This window comes from Panicum virgatum, chromosome 8K (genome assembly GCF_016808335.1).
Source record: "Panicum virgatum strain AP13 chromosome 8K, P.virgatum_v5, whole genome shotgun sequence".
Taxonomy (NCBI): Eukaryota; Viridiplantae; Streptophyta; class Magnoliopsida; order Poales; family Poaceae; genus Panicum; species Panicum virgatum.
Genome location: NC_053143.1, coordinates 34,775,238 through 34,788,340, shown reverse-complemented (window position 1 = coordinate 34,788,340; position 13,103 = coordinate 34,775,238). Strand labels below are relative to the sequence as shown.

General features: G+C 41.4%; 1 long non-coding RNA gene across 1 annotated transcript; it reads left to right on the top strand.

The window, feature by feature from the left end:
* The first annotated feature begins 8,563 nt into the window (after window positions 1-8,563).
* On the top strand, window positions 8,564-9,284 carry LOC120644492. Its single transcript, XR_005663773.1, has 3 exons — window positions 8,564-8,651; window positions 8,980-9,192; window positions 9,274-9,284. It is a non-coding gene; the product is annotated as an uncharacterized LOC120644492 (long non-coding RNA).
* Window positions 9,285-13,103: the final 3,819 nt, after the last annotated feature.

Genomic DNA, 13,103 nt, shown 5'->3' with positions numbered 1-13,103 from the left:
TATTCGTTTATATTAATTTGGAAATTGATTTGTAGGGGCGGGTGACGCCATCACCCGCCCCTAAAAATATTTTTTTATTTTATTTGAAAATTCATTTAATTGTTTATATATAGCAAAACAAATTAAAAAAATGTGAAACTTCTACACTATGGTTACTGTGAACTATAGAAAAAATATGTCAAGTATATTTCAGTGTATATAAAGGTTAAGATCGTGGAAACCTCAAAGTATGAGTTGAGTTATATGAGATACTATATAGTTATATCTATTAGAGAACTAATTCTATTTTTTTGGACCACTAGATGATCTTAAATGAAAAAGTCATCAACTACAAAGTTTTAGATCTCGTCATTCTCTACAATTTTGATATAAAACTTGACTTCATCCAGAGATCATATGAAAAAGTTATGATTTTTTTGTGTGGAACTATTTGTAGGAGCGGGCCATACCATCACCCGACCCTAAAAATACATTTGTAGGAACGGATGAGCCATGACCCGCCCCTACAAATGCCACTATTTTTAGGGGCGGTTTATGGCATCACCCGTCCCTAGAAATGCTCTTTTTAGGGGCGGATGACGTCATAAACCACCCCTGAAAATGATGCTCATTTTTAGGGGCGGGTGAGAGGGTGACCCGCCCCTAAAAATGATTTCTTAGGGGCGGGTCGGATGCTACAGTACCCACTGTTCTATTTGTAGCAATGGGTGAAATTTTGATCCGTCCCTGAAAAAAAATCGGGTTGTTCCTACAAATCATTTTTGTAGCAGTGATGTGTTCTTTTCCAGACAAGCAGGACACAATCTACAACGATCATCAACTGAGTTAGTATTTGACAGAGACTATTAAGTTGAACTTCCATCTAGAACTGAGGCTACACTTGTTCAAAACTGTACAATGGATTGTCTTGAATTGCCAGTCTTGTGCAAACAAGTTTGACCAAAGCCCTACATCGATACTAGGTTGCATAAGTATCTCTGCGGTTTGGAGCTTAAAAATCATACTCCAGGCCTTTCATGAGTTTCTAGAGATTACCAACTTCTCATAGACTATGACCAGTAGTCAGACTCACATAGGTGTGTTCCTTATAGATGTTATATATATATATATATATATATATATATATATATATATATATATATATATATATATATATATATATGACAACATCTTTGTTTCAAGAAAACAACACATTTGTTTTAAACAAACCACTTAGAACACATTAAGGCACAGACCATCCTGCCTTACAAATTTAGAAAAGAATTTCACCTTACTCATGGAATGAGCCTTTTACAAAGCTTCTCTTCTCTCAGTCAGGCTATTGTTTATTTCACCATCCTACTTCACATGATCTCCGATCACATAGAACAAGTTACCACTATAGAGTGACTCATGTGGGTCTCATACCCAATTTCAAGGATGCATTGTCTATCACATTTCGTGAAAGACCATTTGTGAATTGATCTGCCAAGTTCTTAACCATTTGAACATAGCCCAAGGCTATAACTTCGGAGTTTTTCAGTTTCCTGACATATTTCAACCACCTTTTTATATGCCCGGAGGACTTCATGTTGTCCTAGAACTGCTCACCTTGACAATTATAGTTTGATTATCACAGTTTATTAGGATAGCCGGTGTCAGTTTTTCAACTATCGTAAAATCCACTAGGAGCTCACGAAGCCACTTGGGCTCAACAGTGGCGGCATTTTGTCTCCATTCTTGACCTCGTTCAGGTGATCTGCTTGCAAGACTTCCATGAAGCCGTGCCACCTCTAAGTGTTAACACATATCCACTTGTGGCTTTTATCTCATCAGCATCTAAAATTTAGTTTGAATCAGTATACCCTTCTAGTACCTTAAGGTACCTGGTGTAGTGAATACCATAGTCCATTGTGCCTTTTAGATAGCACATAACTCTTTGAAGATCCTTCCAATGATTATCTTCTAGGTTTGAAACAAACCAACTCAATTTGCTCATAGCAAACGAGATGTCAGACCTTATTGCACTAGCTAATTACAACAATGAACCAATAATCTGATCTTAGTTGATCCCTCATTATAATTTTGTTCTTCCTCAGAATCACACTAGCATCGTATGGTGTTGAGACAGGTTTATAGTCACTATAAACAAAGCGACTTAAAACCTTCTCCACATAGTGAAACAGTGTAAGAGTGACACCACCATTAGTCTCTTTTACCAGCTTTATGTTAAAGATAACATAAGCTTCTCCCAGATCTTTCATATCAAAACTGAGACAAAAAGTCTTTGATTTCCTTAATCACATTAAGGCTTGTCCCAAGGATTAGTATTTTATCCACATACAAGCACAGAATCGCTCCTTCAGCCCCACCAAAGCGATAGTACACACATTTTTTAGCTTCGTATACAACAAAGCCAGCAGATGTCAAAGTTCTGTCAAAATTTCCATGCCACTGCTTAGATGCTTGCTTGAGACCATATAAAGATTTCAACAACTTACACACCATTTTCTCTTGACCTTTTGATATAGACCCATCTGGGCAATCCATATAGATCTAATCCTCCAATTCTCCATTAAGTAAAGCTGTCTTAAGGTCCATCTGATGAAGGAGAAGACCATAAGAGGCTGCCAAAGAAATTAGCATTCGAATTGTGGTCAATCAAGAATAGGTGTATAAGTGTCAAAGAAATCTTCTCCTTTCTGGGTATAACACTTTTCAATAGTACCATCTTGACTAAGCTTTTTTTGAACAACCACTTGCATCCTACAGGTTTGCACCGATAAGGACATTCAACAACCTCCCAGGTACAATTAGACATAATAGAATTTATCTCACTCATTACTGTTTCCTTCCAATAGTCAGCATCAAGAGAAATATGACTCTTCAATGGTTCTAGGTGTATCGTCCACGAGGTATGCAATGAAGTCATCACCAAAAGACTTTGTAATCCTTTGTCTTTGGCTCTTTCTAGGAGATCCATTGTTATCCTCCTCAGAATTTGCCATAAGTGTAGGTTCATTGTGTTCTATCGGCTCAAAGAGCTATCTTCCTCAATAAACTCTTGTCTAGATGAACTTGTTTCATCTTTCATAGGAAAAATGTTTTCAAAAAAAATGTAGTATCTTTGGACTCCATTATTGTACCAACATGCTTGTCAAGTACCCCAGATTTAACTACTAAAAATCTATAACCAATGCCATGAATAGCATAACCTTGAAAGACACCATTTTAGGCCCAAGCTTATGTTTCTTAGTTATTGGCAAACTGACCTTTGCCAAACAACCCCATGTACCTAAGTATGAAAGTGTTGGCCTTTTCTTCTCCTATTCTTTGAATGGTGTTATCTCTTTATTCTTTGTAGGAACATGATTTATGACATGACGTACAATCAATATAGCCTTGCCCCACCATTCCTTGCAAAATCCCACAGTATCTAACTTTGCATTAACCAAATCAGTTATAGTGGGGTTCTTTCTTTCAGCAACCCCATTTGACTGAGGTCAATAGGGAGGCGTCCTCTCATGTATAATACCATATTCCTTGCAGAATGAACTGAAAATATTTGAGAAGTACTCGCCACCATGATCAAACCTAACTCTTTTGATCTTTCTCTCAAGTTGATTTTCTACATCAGCTTTATAGATTTTATTAAAATAGTGCAAAGCTTCATCTTTTAACTTCAACAAATAGATGTAACAAAATCTAGTGCAATCATCGATCAAAGTCATGAAATATTTTTTACCATATTTTGTCAACACGCCATTCATTTCGCGCAAACCGGAATGAATCAATTCTAATGGTGCCAAGTTTCTCACCTTCGCAGTCTTGTGTGGCTTGCAAGTTAGTTTTAATTCAACACATACATTATTGCACTTATAATTTTTGTCAGAGGTAAATTTTGGAATTAAATTCAAATTAACTAACTGCATCCTGCAACCCAAATTAACATGATAAAGCCTTGAATGCTAAATATTTTATTCATCAACGTTAATAATATTGTTCACAACTTTATTATAATCTTCTGACAAACATAAGCGGAACAAGCCTCCACTATCATAACCTTTTTCAACAAACATCCTAGATTTAGACAAAATACATTTATTGGACCAAAAAACTAGCTTATAACCATCTCTACACATTAGAGAGCCGCTGACTAGATTCTTCTTGATGGTGGGGACATGCTGCATGTTCTTCAATTGCACGGTCTTCCCCGAAGTAAGCTTCAGAATTACCATACCTACACCAAGAACACGCGTATGTGATCCGTTCCTTATCAACAAGGAGGAAGTCCCTCCCTCCTAGTAAGAAGAAAAAAAGAAGTAAGCACAAACATGAATATTAACCCAGTGTGAACCACCACTCGGATGAACAAAATACTAAAAGAACTGTAGATAATAAATTACCGTACCCCGATCTTCCTCCAGCCTCGCTAATTATCATGTTGGTAGATTTTTTGCCTTTGCGATTCGGACACTTAGCAGCAAAGTGGTTTGGACAGTTGCACATATAGCAAGCTCCCTTCTTCTTCTTCTTCTCCAACGTTGTTGTCTGCTTAGCCTTGTTTGGTTCTGTAGTGGCTTATTCTTATTCTTATGGGAATTGTTTTTTTCAACAAAGTTGGCGCTTGAAGCTCCAACAATTTCTTTTACATGTGTATCTTTTGCTCACGCCTTCTCTTCAACATCTAGAGTCCCAATGAGTCCATCGATGGTGAGCTCCTGTCTTTTGTGTTTCAGTGAAGCTGCAAAATTCCTCCAAGAAGGTGTCAACTAAGAGATAATACCTCCGGCCACAAACTTATTGGGTAACACACATGGAGTCTCTTTGCTACAATTTTTGAGATCTTTTGCTAGTGTATGTATTTAATGGGTCTATTCTACCACAAAAAGGTCTTCAACATCCTGTAGTCAAGGAACTCCTCCAGGATATACAACTCACTGCCAGCATCAGACACTCCCTCAAGAGCATCCCACATATCCTTGCTAGTTGTGAGACGGATATATGAATCCACAAGGTTTTCAACAAGAACACTTATGATGCAGCCTCAAAAGAGGTTATCAGAAGCATCAAATTCACTCCCTTCCTCTTCCTCCGGAGTGAACTGTTCGGGCTTCCCCTCTATTACATGCATCAATGTCATCGCCATCAATCACAATGTAAGCCGCTCAAGCCAATGTTTGTTAGTTGGAACCATCAAAAGGAGATGGTTTGATTTTTGTAGCAAAGATAGCTACCGAATGCCTATTAACACAGCTAAATACTCAAGGTTTTTTTCCTTTGCAATCAACCCTGAGATCTCAGTAAAGGAAATCATGCTTGTAGAGGATCTTGACTCTATCTTTGTTCTGCCACTTTCTCTTCCTGCCTTTGAAGAGGTGCTTGATCTGCAGTCCTTCCTGCGGTTGGTTGATTATGACCGGATTCAGATGATGGTCTTTCATATTGGGTAACCAAGCTTATTCCTCTTGTCTCTACTACAAAATGGTGTTTGAAAACTTTTAGTTCTTCCTATCTTCAGAAAATTATGGAAGTCAAAGTGCACTCCAAGATTAAATTTCTTTTCCAGGCTTTTGTTTGTGGATTGACTCAACACAAGGAAAATTTAGTAAGACGTCATTACAATGTCCAACCGAACTCTTGGTGTGTTCTTTGCTCAGCTAATACTGAGAAGGATTTGGATCACCTGTTCTTCACTTGCCCATTTGCTACTGCATGTTGGCACAAGCTTGGTATTCAATGGAATGTTTCAAATAATATTTGCAACCCAGTGTTAGTCACGATGGAGAGCTCTGGACTTCCCTTCTTCATGAAAGTCTTTGTCCTTCTTCATGAAAGTCTTTTTCTTTGCTGCATGGGAAATCTGAAATCTTCGCAAATCCAAGATTTTCGATAAGTGTCCTAATGATTCGACTTTGGGTTAAAAAATTCAAGGACCAGGTTCTCCTCCAGCTCGTGAGAGTCCTTGAGGATAAACGGCTTAGTATCATTCAATGGCTAGAGTCCACAACTTAATGTTGTACGCTGTTTGTCGTAAATTCTCCACCCTACCCCTCTCTCTCTCTCTCGCTCTGTAAGTATACCCCTCTCTGTAATCCTTTGTTTTGTTTTATAAAATTTGCTGTGGGAACTCTCCCACAGTTTTTCTTAAAAATAAGAAAGCCTATTAACACTATCAGTTTTTTGGATTGTTAGAAATATTGACAATTTTGGACACATTTTAATTCCAAAATTAAATATATAAATGAACAATATTTTCATGACTATAGTGAGTGAGACATAGCATGTGCACATGTTCAAGATTAACACAAATTCAATTAAAAACAGAATAAAACACAGAAGTTTCAGACTGTACCCGAGACTAGAGTCGGGGCTCCTTTTGCGTCGTCACCAGCTAAAATAGTCATACTATTCGACTGGCCTTGTTCGACATAGACATATGCAGTCCCTTGCAAGTAGATGAAGTAGTCGTTCGGACCACCAAGATGTAGAGGATGTAGTCGTTCAGAGAGCAAGTGAGCAGCCAACTGAAGGCGCTCCACAAAAATCTGATTGCTATGCAGTCCCTTGCAAGTAGATGAAGTAGTCGTTCGGACCACCAGGATGTAGAGGATGTAGTCGTTCAGAAAGCAAGCGAGTAGTCGCGTGAAGGCGCTCCCCAAAACCCTGATTGCTGCAGTCCCCTGAAGTAGACGAAGTAGTCACTCGGACCATCAGAATGTAGAGGGCGTAGTCGTTCAGGGAGCAAACGAGTAGTCGCCTGAAGATGCTCCCCAAAAACCTAATTGCCCGCTATCTCGAGCTCTCGCCAGTACGAGAAGCAACTGAGGGAAAAGGGAGAAGTCTTCTTAGTAGGAGTACATGAGAGCCTTAACACGCACATTCACTGGTCGGGCCGCGCCTCCCCTCACCACGTCCACAACCTCAGCTCGTGTGGTTCGCCAATCTTCATAATAATATTGTCACGTCAATAAAATTAATGTTCATGTCACTCTTATAATACCCCGTTGAGACTGCCCTCAAGTGGTCAGCAACATGATGATGGGCCAAGTTAATAATTTACACAAGTTGTCGCTTCGTTACAAGGACTCTGCAATCTAACGGCGACGCCGGCAGGCTGCTAGCTCCTTCGGTCTTTCCTAAGGAAACTGTGACAAATACATTTTTTTGGATTGAGGTGACTGAACTTTAATCCCATCACATCAGACAATTAGGAGTATTAAATATTGGCCAATTAAAAAATCAATTGCATAAATGGAGGGCAATTCACAAGACAAATCTATTAAACTTAATTGATCTATCATTAGCACATATCTACTGTAGCACAACATGGTCAAATCATGAACTAATTAGATTTAATAGATTCATCTCGTAAATTAGCCTTCATCTATGCATTTAGTTTTATAATTAGTCTGTACTAGCGATATGCCCGTGCGTTGCTATGGACGAAAATTAAAAAATTAAATATATATTGTCATATTATCATGCTAAACAAAAATTATATAAGTATCATATACTATATGTTATTTATTATATTTTTAGATAATTAAAAGAGTAATAACGGTAGTTTTGCCACGATCACGCGGACAAAAATATCTAAAATAGAGTTAAAGTGTGAAAGGTATGAGTGTCTCTTATGCTTCTTCCCGCTGTTGTTCACAGCTACTAAAAGTGGCACACCGCACGCCGTTACTTCTATATTTTTTCTCTCACGTACGTAGCAGCGCTCTGTCTCCTCAACACCTCGTGCTCGATTGAATCTGTCGCTGGCTGCTATATATGATCTTTTTTTATTGTACCAGGAATTTGTTCAACCATAACCGTTTTGAACTCTTTAAGTCGCAGCGAACCTCGTTAGACTTCATATCAAGAGGCGTAACGCGTACGGGAAGAATTGGATGAGCGGGATTGAGGGCTTCTGGAAGGGTGACAATAGTGACGGAGTGATGCGAAACAAGGAAAGGACTCTAAGTCGCTGGACCGGTTCAGTGCGGAGGATACGAACAAGAAACGGATTCAAGTCGCTAGACATCTAAATCAGGACCACCTGAAATTGATACAGGCAGACCAAACCAACGAAACAAACAAAAAAATTAAGTGACAACTTTACTCGCTTTAATAATATATATAGATTTAGTACTATTAATTAGTGTCCAAAAATATAGTTTGCATTAGAGCAAGTATTACGGTGGGCTATAAGTAGACTGATTGATGAGGTGGAGAGAGAGGAAGTGGGTTGCAAGCTTACAGCCAGCTTTGACATAAGAATCAAAAAATATTTGTGCGATGGACAAGTGGGCCATGTATTAATGGTGGAGAACTAAATCACTATATAAGTAGACTGAGAGATGAGTTGCAAAAAGTCTTGCAGCCAGCAATGGACTAAATTATTAGTCTTGCTCTTAATTGTTTGGCTAGTGGATTCCCAGCAGCGAACTTGGATTGGTCCCTGGTCTGGTGCCATCTCGCCCTCACATGGCCAGAAAAATTCAGAAAAATCATAGAGACCTTTTTTTTGTTTTCTTCATTTATCCAGTTAGGAAGCTTGTCAATAACGCTGACATGGACATTCCAACATGTGGCTCGTCACTAGCTTCATTAGCTTCGGTTTATAAATAGGTGCTCACAACGAGCAACTTTTCTCAACTGCAGCTAACCGCTCCGCTTACAAGGTAGTACAATTCATTCTCTCATTTTCCTTTTTTGGCTGTTCTGATCCATTGTTCTTCGCGTTGTCCTTATACCTGTCTCGGAACAGAGCGAGCGCAAGCCTAGGCGCTGTTATAAATTGCCAATTATGTTTTAGACACACACGTCTAGATTAGCTAGTCCTAGAGATTCTTGCTAGAACTGCGGTGGTACACTCATTTTCAAATGTTGCACTTGTTAAATTGATTATGTTTGCACAATTTTTTTGTATAAGACGACTTGATGTAAAAAATCCGAATGATTTTAATTTGGAACGGATGGAGTAAAACACTACGTGCCATCCTGACACAGTTAGTGCTCGCGGTGCACAGCCATGGGATCCGGCTGCCACGCCACGGACGAGGCGCCAAACGGTTCCAAGGCGGTGAACCTCCTATTCCGCCTGTCGACGATGGCGTTCGCTCTGACCTCGGCGGTGGTCATGGCCACTGCCAGCGAGTGCACCATCTACGAGCCCCACGGCGCCAGGGTCACGGTCACCTTCAAAAACTACCCACCCTTCGTGTAAGCAACTAATAAGCATTATTGCTTGGTTGACGCAGCCACCGTTACCAGGTCTAATGCTGACGACAAACGTTCGTGCAGTTACCTGGTATATATATCATGCCACCTATCAGGCTAAAGTACTCTTCTTCATGGCAAACAAATAAACTCCAACAGTTATAGCAAGTAAGCTATATATATCATGCCACCTCAGCTGGTATAGACACCGCAAAAGCAGTCCTCAGCAGTTTACTTTAACGTTGTTTCGTGGGTCCCACTAGTACCATGTTTTTTTTGTACATTCTCCCTCAAACCTTATCCTTCTTCCCCGTTCGGTCAGCGTCTCGAAGCCTATCTGATCCATATCCAACAGTATTCCGAACCAAGCAAGACGATGATCGCGGTGTTATTGGAGCAGGCGAATGGTGTGACGGCTCTGGTGTGCTCATCACCTTCGGCAGCAGGGTCCACAGCGTCGTGCGTTGCGGCGACATTGATAGGATTGGTCGTGATTCATCCTAGTATTGGTCGTGATTCAGTCGCGACAGAGCACCCCCTGTCGATCGAGGCGAACAATCCACGTAAGTTGGATTGCTACGTATGGGAATGGGATGTTATTTCTCTTTCAAGATCATCACATGACACTGGAATGTGCACCGGTGATCTCATCACCAATAACTCTAGCAACAATACGTGATCCAGCTCAGTTCACTACTACAAAACAGGCGGGTTGGAAAACCCCTTTTGTCTCTATTTTCCAACCGGAACCGCCAAGGCAGGACAAAAGGGTCCCCCCTTTGTCTTGGGTCAGGCAACCGGGATAAATGAGGACCTTAAATCTGATCTCACTGGAAAGCCCCTCATTGAAATCAATGGTGGAGGTTGGATAAAAATTAAGGTGCGGCGGAGTCAATGATTTTGAAGCAATCACTTACCCCTCGTTCGGCTGCTGCAGTGCTGCGCGACGCTACCTAGATCCCATCTGGTTTTGGGACCCGGACAAGTTACATGGAAGTACTGGATGAGGCGGTACAGAGATCTTGCCAGCTGATGGAGCCAACAGGGAGTGCCTCCAACCAGTTCAATGCCAGCGGGCTCATCATGACCAAGAAGTAGGCCGCCATGATGTCGTTGTTGCCGTTGGATGCGTGTATGACAATGGAGTAGGTGCGCAGCCATGTCCTGGGGTCAGATTCGCCATCGAACTTCTCGATGCTGACCGGCTGGCACGCAACATGTTGGAGAAAGTGGAGAAGCCGTCAAGGTCGTTCTCGATGACGATGTTGGCACGGTGTCGAGGTGGGCCATGATTGCCTGATGATCGCGATTGCGGTTGGCGCCAAGGGCGCCGTACTCCTCACCGTAGCACCGGCGGCGCTCCTGCTCAACTGCGTCACGCCCGCGGTGGCAGTTATTGTGGCGGGGACGTAGATCTTGTCAGTCGAGGCGGGCGCGGAGGTCAGGCTGATCAACCTCCTCATCGCGACGATGAGGGCGAGCCGAGTGGTGGGTAGTCGACTACGTACGCTCGGTAACCCGAGTTCTCCTTTCTCACACATTGAGTTTGAGCTGCTGCAACATGAAGGCCAGCATGTGCTTCTTGGAGTTCAGGGGTGTAGGGGAGACTCTCCAACACCTGGAACACGGTGGCCATATAGGCAGACGTGGTCGCGAAGACGTCATGGCCGTTGTACTCGAGGTTCCTAGGCCTTGCAGGGGAGCACAGGGTCCTACCCTCGGGTTGCGTCGGTCGGCGTTCTTGAGGTCTTCCTCTCCTTGCTGGTTGACTGCCTCGTTGTCGTGCTAAGTGATGCGAAGAGCATTGCGGTTGTGACTCAAGTTGCGGTGTTCCTCCTCTTCTCCTTCAAAGGAGTTGGGGTCCACGGAGACGACAGAGATTTGACGCCGATCTATGGAGCTGACGCGGTTGGGTGGGAGGTTAAACAATGCCACTTGGAACTCGGGATCCGACCCTGGGGTCGAGTCAGATCCGATCAGATCCAAGTTGGGTCGGGTTAGTTCTGGGCAGGCAGACTTTTGCGGGGTACTCGGAGTAAATCCGAGTAGACCGCCGAGTTGTTGTGGAGGCCAAATGGCATGCGGCCTGATTCACCTGGACGACGCAAGGCATTTTCGCCGAGATGGATGCACTCAGCGATGGAGCGTCCGACACAATCTATCTGAGAGAACATATCGCCTGCAGATACAGCAGGGCGACGGGTCGCCCTAAGGTGGCTGGGAGCCACATCAGAGATCTCGAGTTCCGAAACTGGATGGATGATGGAGCTTGGGGCGGTCAGATCGGATCTGACCCTGGACTAAGAGCCACTCTAGGTGGTAGAGGGGCTGGTGGGTGGGATCCGGGGAACTGTCATCTCCGAGAAGCTCCCGAAGGTGAAGTAGAAACCGGCGGCGGCTTCCATCTGAACGACGATGTTTGCTGAGAAGAAGACGCTGCCTCTAGATGCCATCAAACTCCCAGCAAGGGCGCCAATTGTCGGATTGCTTATCCGGCAAGTCCACAAGGAGGGTGCCCGGTGGTATATTTCAAGGATTCTGGAGCCAAGAGATTGGTGGTTACGTGATGATGCAAGGGTTAGACAGGTTCGGGCCGCTAGGCAAGCGTAATACCCTACGTTCTGTTGGTTGGTATACTACGGTGACTAGTCCATCAACCCATGCTACCGCATGGGCTAGCTTTTTTAGTGACTTTAATGTTAGATTTTTTTTAAAAAAAAATCATGAGGATGAACAATCGATTGATTTTGCTATTTTCTTCTTGTTATACACGTTAAATTCCTTTCTTATATGGCATCATAAGAAGGATTAAAAAATATTTTCTTGTTATATGACTTGAAAAAATATTTTTTGACACAAAGAATTTATCATGTCAGAGTGCATGATACAATGATTAAAATAGAAATACAAATATCTAATTTTGTTTTAACTCTCATGTGCATCCATAGTTTTAGGAATAGGTAAATTTACATGGACTTTTGTTCCATTGGTTGACGACAAAGAATACCTTGCGGACGTATCAATTATTTATTTTTTCTGCCAAATTTCCTCACAGTTGTAGATGTTATTGAGAAGACTTGGGACTTTGTCATATCATTGACTTCCTCAACTTTGTCTCCCCAAAATCTAACTTTAATTTCTTGACCACTGCAAATTGAAAACAAAAAAATAATGCAATTCAAGATGTGCAGGTACATCATTAGGAAAATTTATAGGTATTTAAATATATAACTGCTAAATAAATTTTTTGAGGGGCACTGCATCCAAACATTAAAGGTTCATAGGTGTTCTTTGCTAAAAAGAGAGAATTAACGGCCTACTCGATTAGGAGCACAGTATCACGGATTTTCGTCAATCCGAAGTTTGTCCTGATTTCTTCTATATGTCCAATGTGTGCTGCAACTCCTATAACATCTATTCAATAAATATGAATTATTATTAGATGGCTGTCTTATGAGAGAAATAGTGTAAAAAATATAAAGTCAATGATGTTACTTGAGAGGTACATATTTACATTTACTCTTTCAGAAAGCATATCTGTGTTGATGAACTTGAAACTGTGCTTTGGAATGTCTTCTATATTTTTTATCTTTTTTAGAGTAGTTGTCGGCAAGAAGTTGAGTATCTTATTATTTTCCATTGGCCTATCTGTGTTGATGAACTTGAAACTTCTAGTGTGACTCTGACATTTGCAATAATGTACACATTACCTTCCTCATCAATTATTGGTTTTAACTTTTCCATATAGGCCTTATTGATAACTACGTGCATCATGGTCCCCTGATTTATCATCATCATTAATAATTTGTAAGCTAAAATAGTATTAAAAATTGCAATCATAGTGGCATACAATTATACCTGGCGATCAATAAGGATCGTGTCAAGACTAAACTGTTAACCACCAGGTACCGAGC